The following is a 17192-nucleotide window of genomic DNA, read 5'->3' as shown; positions in this document are numbered from 1 at the left end:
AAATTAAGGTGATTCATGTAGGTGATAAATTAAGGTGATTCCTGTAGGAGGTAAATCAAGGTGGTTTCTGTAGGTGGTAAATTAAAGTGATTCCTGTAGGTGGTAAATTAAGGTGGCTCATGTAGGAGGTAAATTAAGGTGATTCCTGTAGGTGGTAAATTAAGGTGATTCCTGTAGGTGATAAATTAAGGTGATTCCTGTAGGAGGTAAATCAAGGTGGTTTCTGTAGGTGGTAAATTAAGGTGGTTCCTGTAGGTGGTAAATTAGGGTGATTCCTGTAGGTAATAAATCAAGGTGGTTTCTGTAGATGGTAAATTAAGGTGATTCCTGTAGGTGGTAAATTAAGGTGGCTCATGTAGGTGGTAAATTAAGGTGATTCCTGTAGGTGGTAAATTAAGGTGATTCCTGTAGGTGATAAATTAAGGTGATTCCTGTAGGAGGTAAATCAAGGTGGTTTCTGTAGGTGGTAAATGAAGGTGGTTCCTGTAGGTGGTAAATTAGGGTGATTCCTGCAGGTAATAAATTAAGGTGATTCCTGTAGGAGGTAAATCAAGGTGGTTTCTGTAGGTGGTAAATTAATGTGGTTCCTGTAGGTGGTAAATTAGGGTGATTCCTGTAGGTGGTAAATTAAGGTGATTCCAGTAGGTGGTAAATTAAGGTGATTCCTGTAGGTGATAAATTAAGGTGGTTTCTGTAGGTGGTAAAATAAAGTGGCTCATGTAGATGGTAAATTAAGGTAGCTCATGTAGATGGTAAATTAAGGTGGTTCCTGTAGGTGATAAATTAAGGTGGTTCCTGTAGGTGGTAAATTAAGGTGATTCCTGTAGGTGATAAATTAAGGTGATTCCAGTAGGTGGTAAATTAAGGTGATTCCTGTAGGTGATATATTAAGGTGGTTCCTGTAGGTGGTAAATTAGGGTGATTCCTGTAGGTGGTAAATTAAGGTGATTCCAGTAGGTGGTAAATTAAGGTGATTCCTGTAGGTGATAAATTAAGGTGGTTCCTGTAGGTGGTCAATTAAGGTGGTTTCTGTAGGTTGTAATTAAGGTGGTTCCTGTAGGTGGTAAAATAAAGTGGCTCATGTAGATGGTAAATTAAGGTGGCTCATGTAGATGGTAAATTAAGGTGGTTCCTGTAGGTGGTAAATTAAGGTGATTCCTGTAGGTGGTAAATTAAGGTGATTCCTGTAGATGGTAAATTAAGGTGGCTCATGTAAGAGGTAAATTAAGGTGATTCCTGTAGGTGGTAAATTAAGGTGATTCATGTAGGTGATAAATTAAGGTGATTCCTGTAGGAGGTAAATCAAGGTGGTTTCTGTAGGTGGTAAATTAAAGTGATTCCTGTAGGTGGTAAATTAAGGTGGCTCATGTAGGAGGTAAATTAAGGTGATTCCTGTAGGTGGTAAATTAAGGTGATTCCTGTAGGTGATAAATTAAGGTGATTCCTGTAGGAGGTAAATCAAGGTGGTTTCTGTAGGTGGTAAATTAAGGTGGTTCCTGTAGGTGGTAAATTAGGGTGATTCCTGTAGGTAATAAATCAAGGTGGTTTCTGTAGATGGTAAATTAAGGTGATTCCTGTAGGTGGTAAATTAAGGTGGCTCATGTAGGTGGTAAATTAAGGTGATTCCTGTAGGTGGTAAATTAAGGTGATTCCTGTAGGTGATAAATTAAGGTGATTCCTGTAGGAGGTAAATCAAGGTGGTTTCTGTAGGTGGTAAATGAAGGTGGTTCCTGTAGGTGGTAAATTAGGGTGATTCCTGTAGGTAATAAATTAAGGTGATTCCTGTAGGAGGTAAATCAAGGTGGTTTCTGTAGGTGGTAAATTAATGTGGTTCCTGTAGGTGGTAAATTAGGGTGATTCCTGTAGGTGGTAAATTAAGGTGATTCCAGTAGGTGGTAAATTAAGGTGATTCCTGTAGGTGATAAATTAAGGTGGTTTCTGTAGGTGGTAAAATAAAGTGGCTCATGTAGATGGTAAATTAAGGTAGCTCATGTAGATGGTAAATTAAGGTGGTTCCTGTAGGTGATAAATTAAGGTGGTTCCTGTAGGTGGTAAATTAAGGTGATTCCTGTAGGTGATAAATTAAGGTGATTCCAGTAGGTGGTAAATTAAGGTGATTCCTGTAGGTGATATATTAAGGTGGTTCCTGTAGGTGGTAAATTAGGGTGATTCCTGTAGGTGGTAAATTAAGGTGATTCCAGTAGGTGGTAAATTAAGGTGATTCCTGTAGGTGATAAATTAAGGTGGTTCCTGTAGGTGGTCAATTAAGGTGGTTTCTGTAGGTTGTAATTAAGGTGGTTCCTGTAGGTGGTAAAATAAAGTGGCTCATGTAGATGGTAAATTAAGGTGGCTCATGTAGATGGTAAATTAAGGTGGTTCCTGTAGGTGGTAAATTAAGGTGATTCCTGTAGGTGGTAAATTAAGGTGGTTCCTGTAGGTGGTAAATTAAGGTGATTCCTGTAGGTGGTAAATTAAGGTGGTTCATGTAGGTGGTAAATTAAGGTGATTCATGTAGGTGGTAAATTAAGGTGGTTCATGTAGGTGGTAAATTAAGGTGATTCATGTCGGTGGTAAATTAAGGTGATTCCTGTAGGTGGTAAATTAAGGTGATTCCTGTAGGTGGTAAATTAAGGTGATTCCTGTAGGTTGTAAATTAAGGTGATTTCTGTAGGTGGTAAATTAAGGAGATTCCTGTAGGTGGTAAATTAAGCTGGTTCCTGTAGGTGGTAAATTAAGGTGATTCCTGTAAGTGATAAATTAAGGTGATTCCTGTAGGAGGTAAATTAAGGTGATTCCTGTAGGTGGTCAATTAAGGTGGTTCATGTAGGTGGTAAATTAAGGTGGCTCATGTAGGTGGTAAATTAAGGTGGCTCATGTAGGTGGTAAATTAAGGTGGTACATGTAGGAGGTAAATTAAGGTGATTCCTTTAGGTGGTAAATTAAGGTGATTCCTGTAGGTGATAAATTAAGGTGATTCCTGTAGGAGGTAAATCAAGGTGGTTTCTGTAGGTGGTAAATTAAGGTGATTCCTGTAGGTGGTAAATTAAGGTGGCTCATGTAGGAGGTAAATTAAGGTGATTCCTGTAGGTGGTAAATTAAGGTGATTCCTGTAGGTGATAAATTAAGATGATTCCGGTAGGAGGTAAATCAAGGTGGTTCCTGTAGGTGGTAAATTAAGGTGGCTCGTGTAGGAGGTAAATTAAGGTGATTCCTGTAGGTGGTAAATTAAGGTGATTCCTGTAGATGGTAAATTAAGGTGGCTCATGTAAGAGGTAAATTAAGGTGATTCCTGTAGGTGGTAAATTAAGGTGATTCATGTAGGTGATAAATTAAGGTGATTCCTGTAGGAGGTAAATCAAGGTGGTTTCTGTAGGTGGTAAATTAAGGTGATTCCTGTAGGTGGTAAATTAAGGTGGCTCATGTAGGAGGTAAATTAAGGTGATTCCTGTAGGTGGTAAATTAAGGTGATTCCTGTAGGTGATAAACTAAGGTGATTCCTGTAGGAGGTAAATCAAGGTGGTTTCTGTAGGTGGTAAATTAAGGTGGTTCCTGTAGGTGGTAAATTAGGGTGATTCCTGTAGGTAATAAATCAAGGTGATTCCTGTAGGTGGTAAATTAAGGTGGCTCATGTAGGTGGTAAATTAAGGTGATTCATGTAGGTGGTAAATTAAAGTGATTCCTGTAGGTGGTAAATTAAGGTGGTTCCTGTAGGTGGTAAATTAAGGTGATTCCTGTAGGTGGTAAATTAAGGTGGTTCATGTAGGTGGTAAGTTAAGGTGATTACTGTAGGATGTAAATTAAGGTGGTTCATGTAGGTGATAAATTAAGGTGGTTCATGTAGGTGGTAAATTAAGGTGGTTCATGTAGGTGGTAAATTAAGGTGATTCCTGTAGGTGATAAATTAAGGTGATTCCTGTAGGAGGTAAATCAAGGTGGTTTCTGTAGGTGGTAAATTAAGGTGGTTCCTGTAGGTGGTAAATTAGGGTGATTCCTGTAGGTAATAAATCAAGGTGGTTTCTGTAGATGGTAAATTAAGGTGATTCCTGTAGGTGGTAAATTAAGGTGGCTCATGTAGGTGGTAAATTAACGTGATTCCTGTAGGAGGTAAATCAAGGTGGTTTCTGTAGGTGGTAAATTAAGGTGGTTCCTGTAGGTGGTAAATTAGGGTGATTCCTGTAGGTAATAAATTAAGGTGATTCCTGTAGGAGGTAAATCAAGGTGGTTTCTGTAGGTGGTAAATTAATGTGGTTCCTGTAGGTGGTAAATTAGGGTGATTCCTGTAGGTGGTAAATTAAGGTGATTCCAGTAGGTGGTAAATTAAGGTGATTCCTGTAGGTGATAAATTAAGGTGGTTCCTGTAGGTGGTAAAATAAAGTGGCTCATGTAGATGGTAAATTAAGGTGGCTCATGTAGATGGTAAATTAAGGTGGTTCCTGTAGGTGGTAAATTAAGGTGATTCCTGTAGGTGGTAAATTAAGGTGATTCCTGTAGGTGGTAAATTAAGGTTGTTCATGTAGGTGCTAAATTAAGGTGATTCATGTAGGTGGTAAATTAAGATGGTTCATGTAGGTGGTAAATTAAGGTGATTCATGTAGGTGGTAAATTAAAGTGATTCCTGTAGGTGGTAAATTAAGGTGGTTCCTGTAGGTGGTAAATTAAGGTGATTCCTGTAGGTGGTAAATTAAGGTGGTTCATGTAGGTGGTAAATTAAGGTGATTCCTGTAGGATGTAAATTAAGGTGGTTCATGTAGGTGATAAATTAAGGTGGTTCATGTAGGTGGTAAATTAAGGTGGTTCATGTAGGTGGTAAATTAAGGTGATTCATGTAGGTAGTAAATTAAGGTGGTTCCTGTAGGTGGTAAATTAGCGTGATTCCTGTAGGTGATAAATAAAGGTGATTCCTGTAGGAGGTAAATCAAGGTGGTTTCTGTAGGTGGTAAATTAAGGTGGTTCCTGTAGGTGGTAAATTAGGGTGATTCCTGTAGGTGATAAATTAAGGTGATTCCTGTAGGAGGTAAATCAAGGTGGTTTCTGTAGGTGGTAAATTAAGGTGGTTCCTGTAGGTGGTAAATTAGGGTGATTCCTGTAGGTGGTAAATTAAGGTGATTCATGTAGGTGGTAAATTAAGGTGGTTCCTGTAGGTGGTAAATTAGCGTGATTCCTGTAGGTGATAAATAAAGGTGATTCCTGTAGGAGGTAAATCAAGGTGGTTTCTGTAGGTGGTAAATTAAGGTGGTTCCTGTAGGTGGTAAATTAGGGTGATTCCTGTAGGTGATAAATTAAGGTGATTCCTGTAGGAGGTAAATCAAGGTGGTTTCTGTAGGTGGTAAATTAAGGTGGTTCCTGTAGGTGGTAAATTAGGGTGATTCCTGTAGGTGGTAAATTAAGGTGATTCCAGTAGGTGGTAAATTAAGGTGATTCCTGTAGGTGATAAATTAAGGTGGTTCCTGTAGGTGGTAAATTAAGGTGATTCCTGTAGGTGATAAATTAAGGTGGTTCCTGTAGGTGGTAAATTAAGGTGATTCCTGTAGGTGATAAATTAAGGTGATTCCAGTAGGTGGTAAATTAAGGTGATTCCTGTAGGTGATAAATTAAGGTGGTTCCTGTAGGTGGTAAATTAGGGTGATTCCTGTAGGTGGTAAATTAAGGTGATTCCAGTAGGTGGTAAATTAAGGTGATTCCTGTAGGTGATAAATTAAGGTGGTTCCTGTAGGTGGTCAATTAAGGTGGTTTCTGTAGGTTGTAATTAAGGTGGTTCCTGTAGGTGGTAAAATAAAGTGGCTCATGTAGATGGTAAATTAAGGTGGCTCATGTAGATGGTAAATTAAGGTGGTTCCTGTAGGTGGTAAATTAAGGTGATTCCTGTAGGTGGTAAATTAAGGTGGTTCCTGTAGGTGGTAAATTAAGGTGATTCCTGTAGGTGGTAAATTAAGGTGGTTCATGTAGGTGGTAAATTAAGGTGATTCATGTAGGTGGTAAATTAAGGTGGTTCATGTAGGTGGTAAATTAAGGTGATTCATGTAGGTGGTAAATTAAGGAGATTCCTGTAGGTGGTAAATTAAGGTGATTCCTGTAGGTGGTAAATTAAGGTGATTCCTGTAGGTGGTAAATTAAGGTAGTTCATGTAGGTGGTAAATTAAGGTGATTCTTGTAGGTGGTAAATTAAGGTGGTTCATGTAGGTGATAAATTAAGGTGGTTCATGTAGGTGGTAAATTAAGGTGGTTCATGTAGGTGGTAAATTAAGGTGATTCATGTAGATGGTAAATTAAGGTGGTTCTTGTAGGTGGTAAATTAAGGTGATTCATGTAGGTGGTAAATTAAGGTGGCTCATGTAGGTGGTAAATTAAGGTGGTTCATGTAGGTGGTAAATTAAGGTGGTTCCTGTAGGTGGTAAATTAGGGTGATTCCTGTAGGTGATAAATTAAGGTGATTCCTGTAGGAGGTAAATCAAGGTGGTTTCTGTAGGTGGTAAATTAAGGTGATTCCTGTAGGTGGTAAATTAAGGTGGCTCATGTAGGTGGTAAATTAAGGTGATTCCTGTAGGTGGTAAATTAAGGTGAGTCTTGTAGGTGGTAAATTAAGGTGGTTCATGTAGGTGATAAATTAAGGTGGTTCATGTAGGTGGTAAATTAAGGTGGTTCATGTAGGTGGTAAATTAAGGTGATTCATGTAGGTGGTAAATTAAGGTGGCTCATGTAGGTGGTAAATTAAGGTGGTTCATGTAGGTGGTAAATTAAGGTGGTTCCTGTAGGTGGTAAATTAGGGTGATTCCTGTAGGTGATAAATTAAGGTGATTCCTGTAGGAGGTAAATCAAGGTGGTTTCTGTAGGTGGTAAATTAAGGTGATTCCTGTAGGTGGCAAATTAAGGTGGCTCATGTAGGTGGTAAATTAAGGTTATTCCTGTAGGTGGTAAATTAAGGTGATTCCTGTAGGTGATAAATTTAAGGTGATTCCTGTAGGAAGTAAATCAAGGTGGTTTCTGTAGGTGGTAAATTAAGTTGGTTCCTGTAGGTGGTAAATTAGGGTGATTCCTGTAGGTGGTAAATTAAAGTGATTCCTGTAGGAGGTAAATCAAGGTGGTTTCTGTAGGTGGTAAATTAAGGTGGTTCCTGTAGGTGGTAAATTAGGGTGATTCCTGTAGATGGTAAATTAAGGTGATTCCAGTAGGTGGTAAATTAAGGTGATTCCTGTAGGTGGTAAATTGAGGTGGTTCATATAGGTGGTAAATTAAGGTGATTCATGTAGGTGGTAAATTAAGGTGGTTCATGTAGGTGGTAAATTAAGGTGATTCATGTAGGTGGTAAATTAAGGTGGTTCCTGTAGGTGGTAAATTAAGGTGATTCCTGTAGGTGGTAAATTAAGGTGGTTCATGTAGGTGGTAAATTAAGGTGATTCCTGTAGGTGGTAAAGTAAGGTGGTTCATGTAGGTGATAAATTAAGGTGGTTCATGTAGGTGGTAAATTAAGGTGGTTCCTGTAGGTGGTAAATTAAGGTGATTCCTGTAGGTGGTAAATTAAGGTGGTTCATGTAGGTGGTAAATTAAGGTGATTCCTGTAGGTGGTAAAGTAAGGTGGTTCATGTAGGTGATAAATTAAGGTGGTTCATGTAGGTGGTAAATTAAGGTGGTTCATGTAGGTGGTAAATTAAGGTGATTCATGTAGGTGGTAAATTAAGGTGATTCCTGTAGGTGGTAAATTAAGGTGGTTCCTGTAGGTGGTAAATAAAGGTGATTCCTGTAGGTGGTAAATTAAGGTGGTTCCTGTAGGTGGATGGTAAATTAAGGTGACTCATGTAGGTGGTAAATTAAGGTGATTCCTGTAGGTGGTAAATTACGGTGACGTATGTAGGTGGTAAATTAAGGTGGTTCCTGTAGGTGGTAAATTAAAGTGATTCCTGTAGATGGTAAATTAAGGTGATTCATGTAGGTGGTAAATTAAGGTGATTCATGTAGGTGATAAATTAAGGTGATTCCTGTAGGTGGTAAATTAAGGTGGCTCATGTAGGTGGTAAATTAAAGTGGTTCCTGTAGGTGGTAAATTAAGGTGGTTTCTGTAGGTGGTAAATTAAGGTGGTTTCTGTAGGTGGTAAATTAAGGTGATTCCTGTAGGTGGTAAATTAAGGTGGTTCCTGTAGGTGGTAAATTAGGGTGATTCCTGTAGATGGTAAATTAAGGTGATTCCAGTAGGTGATAAATTAAGGTGATTCCTGTAGGTGGTAAATTAAGGTGGTTCATATAGGTGGTAAATTAAAGTGATTCATATAGGTGGTAAATTAAGGTGGTTCATGTAGGTGGTAAATTAAGGTGATTCATGTAGGTGGTAAATTAAGGTGGTTCCTGTAGGTGGTAAATTAAGGTGATTCCTGTAGGTGGTAAATTAAGGTGGTTCATGTAGGTGGTAAATTAAGGTGATTCCTGTAGGTGGTAAATTAAGGTGGTTCATGTAGGTGATAAATTAAGGTGGTTCATGTAGGTGGTAAATTAAGGTGGTTCATGTAGGTGGTAAATTAAGGTGATTCATGTAGGTGGTAAATTAAGGTGATTCCTGTAGGTGGTAAATTAAGGTGGTTCCTGTAGGTGGTAAATTAAGGTGATTCCTGTAGGTGGTAAATTAAGGTGATTCCTGTAGGTGATAAATTAAGGTGATTCCTGTAGGTGGTAAATTAAGGTGGCTCATGTATGTGGTAAATTAAGGTGGTTCCTGTAGGTGGTAAATAAAGGTGATTCCTGTAGGTGGTAAATTAAGGTGGTTCCTGTAGGTGGATGGTAAATTAAGGTGACTCATGTAGGTGGTAAATTAAGGTGGTTCCTGTAGGTGGTAAATTAAGGTGACTTATGTAGGTGGTAAATTAAGGTGGTTCCTGTAGGTGGTAAATTAAAGTGATTCCTGTAGATGGTAAATTAAGGTGATTCATGTAGGTGGTAAATTAAGGTGATTCATGCAGGTGATAAATTAAGGTGATTCCTGTAGGTGGTAAATTAATGTGGCTCATGTAGGTGGTAAATTAAGGTGATTCCTGTAGGTGGCAAATTAAGGTGATTCATGTAGATGGTAAATTAAGGTGATTCCTGTAGATGGTAAATTAAGATGATTCCTGTAGGTGATAAATTAAGGTGATTCCTGTAGGTGGTAAATTAAGGTGGTTCATGTATGTGGTAAATTAAGGTGGTTCCTGTAGGTGGTAAATTAAGGTAATTCCTGTAGGTGGTAAATTAAGGTGGTTCCTGTAGGTGGGAAACTAAGGTGGTTTCTGTAGGTGATAAATTAAGGCGATTTATGTAGGTTGTATATTAAGGTGATTCCTGTAGGTGGTAAATTAAGGTGACTTATGTAGGTTGTATATTAAGGTGATTCCTGTAGGTGGTAAATTAAGGTGATTCCTGGAGGTGGTAATTTAAGGTGATTCATGGAGGTGGTAAATTAAGGTGATTCCTGTAGATGGTAAATTAAGGTGATTCCTGTAGGTGGTAAATTAAGGTGGTTCCTGTAGGTGGGAAACTAAGGTGGTTCCTGTAGGTGGATGGTAAATTAAGGTGACTCATGTAGGTGGTAAATTAAGGTGATTCCTGTAGGTGGTAAATTAAGGTGACTTATGTAAGGTGATTCATGTAGGTGATAAATTAAGGTGACTTATGTAGGTGGTAAATTAAGGTGATTCCTGTAGGTGGGTGGTAAATTAAAGTGGTTCCTGTAGGTGGTAAATTAAGGTGATTCATGTAGGTGGTAAATTAAGGTGATTCATGTATGTGATAAATTAAGGTGATTCATGTAGGTGGTAAATTAAGGTGGCTCATGTAGGTGGTAAATTAAGGTGATTCCTGTAGGTGGCAAATTAAGGTGATTCATGTAGATGGTAAATTAAGGTGATTCCTGTAGATGGTAAATTAAGATGATTCCTGTAGGTGATAAATTAAGGTGATTCCTGTAGATGGTAAATTAAGGTGGCTCATGTATGTGGTAAATTAAGGTGGTTCCTGTAGGTGGTAAATTAAGGTAATTCCTGTAGGTGGTAAATTAAGGTGGTTCCTGTAGGTGGGAAACTAAGGTGGTTTCTGTAGGTGATAAATTAAGGCGACTTATGTAGGTTGTATATTAAGGTGATTCCTGTAGGTGGTAAATTAAGGTGACTTATGTAGGTTGTATATTAAGGTGATTCCTGTAGGTGGTAAATTAAGGTGATTCCTGTAGGTGGTAATTTAAGGTGATTCATGGAGGTGGTAAATTAAGGTGATTCCTGTAGATGGTAAATTAAGGTGATTCCTGTAGGTGGTAAATTAAGGTGGTTCCTGTAGGTGGGAAACTAAGGTGGTTCCTGTAGGTGGATGGTAAATTAAGGTGACTCATGTAGGTGGTAAATTAAGGTGATTCCTGTAGGTGGTAAATTAAGGTGACTTATGTAAGGTGATTCATGTAGGTGATAAATTAAGGTGACTTATGTAGGTGGTAAATTAAGGTGATTCCTGTAGGTGGGTGGTAAATTAAAGTGGTTCCTGTAGGTGGTAAATTAAGGTGATTCCTGTAGGTGGTAAATTAAGGAGATTCCTGTAGGTGGTAAATTAAGGTGATTCCTGTAGGTGGTAAATTAAGGTGGCTCATGTCGGTGGTAAATTAGGGTGATTCCTGTAGGTGGTAAATTAAGGTGATTCCTGTAGGAGGTAAATCAAGGTGGTTTCTGTAGGTGGTAAATTAAGGTGGTTCCTGTAGGTGGTAAATTAGGGTGATTCCTGTAGGTGGTAAATTAAGGTGATTCCTGTAGGTGATAAATTAAGGTGATTCCTGTAGGAGGCAATCTGATTAAAATCTGATGTAGTGTACGGGCTTTAATTATTTTGGCTATAAACTTATTTTAATTTTATTTTTTATTACTTTTGTTATTAATGCCTTTTAATTTTATTATTTTACTTTGATTTTGATTTTGTGATTTTTTTTTAATTCTGCCCTACCTACATCTGAGCCGATGCCTATGTAACGAGATTTCAACGAGACCCACTATCGACGATTTTAGTCAACGAATCACAGACCTCCTTCTATAGCGCACATGATGACGTCACCGGGCGGAGTCGGGTGGCAAACACTCAAATAAAATGGCGGATTATACCGACGTTAGCGACCGAGAATAACACGGCTTTACGGTAAGTTTATCATTGTCAAATGCAACGAAAGTCATTTTTATGTTAATATTGTGGCTCGAATGGTTCGACTTTAGATCGTTATTTTGCATAGTTATTCTGGGAGTGACGATTTTGTTTCCACCGTTTCGACCGAACACCAGTGTCTTTTTCCAGTCGCCTGCCCTGGAGACGGGTGATGTTTTGTTGAAGATCGGGCCAACATCGTCTACGGTATTGAAGCCGTAGCTGTAAATATTCATCAAATTGTATCAACATTTTGTACATTATACAATAACTCTTTATTAAAGTAATTGAGCTGATTTGAACTGGAATAAAATATTTTTTATTTGGAACACATCGCAATTGATCAGGAAATATTTGTTTGCTCCAATTTTCTGCGTCGATGCCGTGGGCCGGTGACCGTTATACAATTTAAAATCAGTTTGCATTATTTACTATAGCTGTTTACAGTGTTCTAATCATTACAATTTACTTATTTTTTTGCTTCCATTCTAGATAATTATGCTCAGTGATGTAAAATTGAAGCGATGACTGAATGAACGAACCTTGGCTGGCGAAGATGTATCTGGAAGTGTACACATTTGTTGGAAGTGAAAAAAATATTCAATGTAATGACAAAAAATGTAAAATGCTGAGGAATTTCTTTTGCAAATAAAAATATACTAGCAATTTTCTATTAATGGTTTATTCAAGCTGGCAAAATATAATGTACAGAAAGATTGCCCGTAGAGTATCGCTACACTGAAAAGTAAGCAACCGACAGCCTGTATAAAAGGGGGGCTGTGATTGGCTGTTACTTACGCGAGATTTGAACGGGACTTACATAGGCGTCGGATCAGATGTAGGTAGGGCGGAATTAAAAAAAATCACAAAATCAAAGTAAAATAATAAAATAAATAAAATAAAAGGGCATTAATAACAAAAGTAATAAAAAATAAAATTAAAATAAGTTTATAGCCAAAATAATTAAAGCCCGTACACTACATCAGATTTTAATCAGATTGTGTAGGAGGTAAATCAAGGTGGTTTCTGTAGGTGGTAAATTAAGGTGGTTCCTGTAGGTGGTAAATTAGGGTGATTCCTGTAGGTGATAAATTAAGGTGATTCCTCTAGGAGGTAAATTAAGGTGATTTATGTAGGTGGTAAATTAAGGTGATTCCTGTAGGTGGTCAATTAAGGTGGTTCATGTAGGTGGTAAATTAAGGTGGCTCATGTAGGTGGTAAATTAAGGTGGCTCATGTAGGTGGTAAATTAAGGTGATTCCTGTAGGTGGTAAATTAAGGTGGTTCCTGTAGGTGGTAAATTAAGGTGATTCCTGTAGGTGGTAAATTAAGGTGATTCCTGTAGGTGATAAATTAAGGTGATTCCTGTAGGTGGTAAATTAAGGTGGCTCATGTATGTGGTAAATTAAGGTGGTTCCTGTAGGTGGTAAATAAAGGTGATTCCTGTAGGTGGTAAATTAAGGTGGTTCCTGTAGGTGGATGGTAAATTAAGGTGACTCATGTAGGTGGTAAATTAAGGTGATTCCTGTAGGTGGTAAATTAAGGTGACTTATGTAGGTGGTAAATTAAGGTGGTTCCTGTAGGTGGTAAATTAAAGTGATTCCTGTAGATGGTAAATTAAGGTGATTCATGTAGGTGGTAAATTAAGGTGATTCATGTAGGTGATAAATTAAGGTGATTCCTGTAGGTGGTAAATTAAGGTGGCTCATGTAGGTGGCAAATTAAGGTGATTCATATAGGTGGTAAATTAAGGTGGTTCATGTAGGTGGTAAATTAAGGTGATTCATGTAGGTGGTAAATTAAGGTGGTTCCTGTAGGTGGTAAATTAAGGTGATTCCTGTAGGTGGTAAATTAAGGTGGTTCATGTAGGTGGTAAATTAAGGTGACTTATGTAGGTTGTATATTAAGGTGATTCCTGTAGGTGGTAAATTAAGGTGATTCCTGGAGGTGGTAATTTAAGGTGATTCATGGAGGTGGTAAATTAAGGTGATTCCTGTAGATGGTAAATTAAGGTGATTCCTGTAGGTGGTAAATTAAGGTGGTTCCTGTAGGTGGGAAACTAAGGTGGTTCCTGTAGGTGGATGGTAAATTAAGGTGACTCATGTAGGTGGTAAATTAAGGTGATTCCTGTAGGTGGTAAATTAAGGTGACTTATGTAAGGTGATTCATGTAGGTGATAAATTAAGGTGACTTATGTAGGTGGTAAATTAAGGTGATTCCTGTAGGTGGGTGGTAAATTAAAGTGGTTCCTGTAGGTGGTAAATTAAGGTGATTCATGTAGGTGGTAAATTAAGGTGATTCATGTAGGTGATAAATTAAGGTGATTCATGTAGGTGGTAAATTAAGGTGGCTCATGTAGGTGGTAAATTAAGGTGATTCCTGTAGGTGGTAAATTAAGGTGATTCCTGTAGGTGGTAAATTAAGGTGGTTCCTGTAGGTGGTAAATTAGGGTGATTCCTGTAGATGGTAAATTAAGGTGATTCCAGTAGGTGATAAATTAAGGTGATTCCTGTAGGTGGTAAATTAAGGTGGTTCATATAGGTGGTAAATTAAAGTGATTCATATAGGTGGTAAATTAAGGTGGTTCATGTAGGTGGTAAATTAAGGTGATTCATGTAGGTGGTAAATTAAGGTGGTTCCTGTAGGTGGTAAATTAAGGTGATTCCTGTAGGTGGTAAATTAAGGTGGTTCATGTAGGTGGTAAATTAAGGTGATTCCTGTAGGTGGTAAATTAAGGTGGTTCATGTAGGTGATAAATTAAGGTGGTTCATGTAGGTGGTAAATTAAGGTGGTTCATGTAGGTGGTAAATTAAGGTGATTCATGTAGGTGGTAAATTAAGGTGATTCCTGTAGGTGGTAAATTAAGGTGGTTCCTGTAGGTGGTAAATTAAGGTGATTCCTGTAGGTGGTAAATTAAGGTGATTCCTGTAGGTGATAAATTAAGGTGATTCCTGTAGGTGGTAAATTAAGGTGGCTCATGTATGTGGTAAATTAAGGTGGTTCCTGTAGGTGGTAAATAAAGGTGATTCCTGTAGGTGGTAAATTAAGGTGGTTCCTGTAGGTGGATGGTAAATTAAGGTGACTCATGTAGGTGGTAAATTAAGGTGATTCCTGTAGGTGGTAAATTAAGGTGACTTATGTAGGTGGTAAATTAAGGTGGTTCCTGTAGGTGGTAAATTAAAGTGATTCCTATAGATGGTAAATTAAGGTGATTCATGTAGGTGGTAAATTAAGGTGATTCATGTAGGTGATAAATTAAGGTGATTCCTGTAGGTGGTAAATTAAGGTGGCTCATGTAGGTGGTAAATTAAGGTGATTCCTGTAGGTGGCAAATTAAGGTGATTCATGTAGATGGTAAATTAAGGTGATTCCTGTAGATGGTAAATTAAGATGATTCCTGTAGGTGATAAATTAAGGTGATTCCTGTAGGTGGTAAATTAAGGTGGTTCATGTATGTGGTAAATTAAGGTGGTTCCTGTAGGTGGTAAATTAAGGTAATTCCTGTAGGTGGTAAATTAAGGTGGTTCCTGTAGGTGGGAAACTAAGGTGGTTTCTGTAGGTGATAAATTAAGGCGATTTATGTAGGTTGTATATTAAGGTGATTCCTGTAGGTGGTAAATTAAGGTGACTTATGTAGGTTGTATATTAAGGTGATTCCTGTAGGTGGTAAATTAAGGTGATTCCTGGAGGTGGTAATTTAAGGTGATTCATGGAGGTGGTAAATTAAGGTGATTCCTGTAGATGGTAAATTAAGGTGATTCCTGTAGGGGGTAAATTAAGGTGGTTCCTGTAGGTGGGAAACTAAGGTGGTTCCTGTAGGTGGATGGTAAATTAAGGTGACTCATGTAGGTGGTAAATTAAGGTGATTCCTGTAGGTGGTAAATTAAGGTGACTTATGTAAGGTGATTCATGTAGGTGATAAATTAAGGTGACTTATGTAGGTGGTAAATTAAGGTGATTCCTGTAGGTGGGTGGTAAATTAAAGTGGTTCCTGTAGGTGGTAAATTAAGGTGATTCATGTAGGTGGTAAATTAAGGTGATTCATGTAGGTGATAAATTAAGGTGATTCATGTAGGTGGTAAATTAAGGTGGCTCATGTAGGTGGTAAATTAAGGTGATTCCTGTAGGTGGCAAATTAAGGTGATTCATGTAGATGGTAAATTAAGGTGATTCCTGTAGATGGTAAATTAAGATGATTCCTGTAGGTGATAAATTAAGGTGATTCCTGTAGATGGTAAATTAAGGTGGCTCATGTATGTGGTAAATTAAGGTGGTTCCTGTAGGTGGTAAATTAAGGTAATTCCTGTAGGTGGTAAATTAAGGTGGTTCCTGTAGGTGGGAAACTAAGGTGGTTTCTGTAGGTGATAAATTAAGGCGACTTATGTAGGTTGTATATTAAGGTGATTCCTGTAGGTGGTAAATTAAGGTGACTTATGTAGGTTGTATATTAAGGTGATTCCTGTAGGTGGTAAATTAAGGTGATTCCTGTAGGTGGTAATTTAAGGTGATTCATGGAGGTGGTAAATTAAGGTGATTCCTGTAGATGGTAAATTAAGGTGATTCCTGTAGGTGGTAAATTAAGGTGGTTCCTGTAGGTGGGAAACTAAGGTGGTTCCTGTAGGTGGATGGTAAATTAAGGTGACTCATGTAGGTGGTAAATTAAGGTGATTCCTGTAGGTGGTAAATTAAGGTGACTTATGTAAGGTGATTCATGTAGGTGATAAATTAAGGTGACTTATGTAGGTGGTAAATTAAGGTGATTCCTGTAGGTGGGTGGTAAATTAAAGTGGTTCCTGTAGGTGGTAAATTAAGGTGATTCCTGTAGGTGGTAAATTAAGGAGATTCCTGTAGGTGGTAAATTAAGGTGATTCCTGTAGGTGGTAAATTAAGGTGGCTCATGTCGGTGGTAAATTAGGGTGATTCCTGTAGGTGGTAAATTAAGGTGATTCCTGTAGGAGGTAAATCAAGGTGGTTTCTGTAGGTGGTAAATTAAGGTGGTTCCTGTAGGTGGTAAATTAGGGTGATTCCTGTAGGTGGTAAATTAAGGTGATTCCTGTAGGTGATAAATTAAGGTGATTCCTGTAGGAGGTAAATCAAGGTGGTTTCTGTAGGTGGTAAATTAAGGTGGTTCCTGTAGGTGGTAAATTAGGGTGATTCCTGTAGGTGATAAATTAAGGTGATTCCTGTAGGAGGTAAATTAAGGTGATTTATGTAGGTGGTAAATTAAGGTGATTCCTATAGGTGGTCAATTAAGGTGGTTCATGTAGGTGGTAAATTAAGGTGGCTCATGTAGGTGGTAAATTAAGGTGGCTCATGTAGGTGGTAAATTAAGGTGATTCCTGTAGGTGGTAAATTAAGGTGGTTCCTGTAGGTGGTATATTAAGGTGATTCCTGTAGGTGGTAAATTAAGGTGATTCCTGTAGGTGATAAATTAAGGTGATTCCTGTAGGTGGTAAATTAAGGTGGCTCATGTATGTGGTAAATTAAGGTGGTTCCTGTAGGTGGTAAATAAAGGTGATTCCTGTAGGTGGTAAATTAAGGTGGTTCCTGTAGGTGGATGGTAAATTAAGGTGACTCATGTAGGTGGTAAATTAAGGTGATTCCTGTAGGTGGTAAATTAAGGTGACTTATGTAGGTGGTAAATTAAGGTGGTTCCTGTAGGTGGTAAATTAAAGTGATTCCTGTAGATGGTAAATTAAGGTGATTCATGTAGGTGGTAAATTAAGGTGATTCATGTAGGTGATAAATTAAGGTGATTCCTGTAGGTGGTAAATTAAGGTGGCTCATGTAGGTGGCAAATTAAGGTGATTCATGTAGATGGTAAATTAAGGTGATTCCTGCAGATGGTAAATTAAGATGATTCCTGTAGGTGATAAATTAAGGTGATTCCTGTAGGTGGTAAATTAAGGTGGCTCATGTATGTGGTAAATTAAGGTGGTTCCTGTAGGTGGTAAATTAAGGTAATTCCTGTAGGTGGTAAATTAAGGTGGTTCCTGTAGGTGGGAAACTAAGGTGGTTTCTGTAGGTGATAAATTAAGGCGACTTATGTAGGTTGTA

At 38.0% G+C, this 17192-nt stretch overlaps 1 long non-coding RNA gene across 1 annotated transcript; it reads left to right on the top strand.

Annotated features, from left to right (window-relative positions):
• Positions 1 to 10804: 10804 nt before the first annotated feature.
• Positions 10805 to 11802, top strand: LOC146738025 (uncharacterized). Its single transcript, XR_014930813.1, has 2 exons — positions 10805 to 11133; positions 11629 to 11802. It is a non-coding gene; the product is annotated as an uncharacterized LOC146738025 (long non-coding RNA).
• Positions 11803 to 17192: the final 5390 nt, after the last annotated feature.

The sequence above is a fragment of the Saccoglossus kowalevskii genome, chromosome 10 (genome assembly GCF_978046115.1).
Source record: "Saccoglossus kowalevskii chromosome 10, keSacKowa6.1, whole genome shotgun sequence".
Taxonomy (NCBI): Eukaryota; Metazoa; Hemichordata; class Enteropneusta; family Harrimaniidae; genus Saccoglossus; species Saccoglossus kowalevskii.
This window is presented reverse-complemented; position numbering and strand designations above follow the sequence as displayed.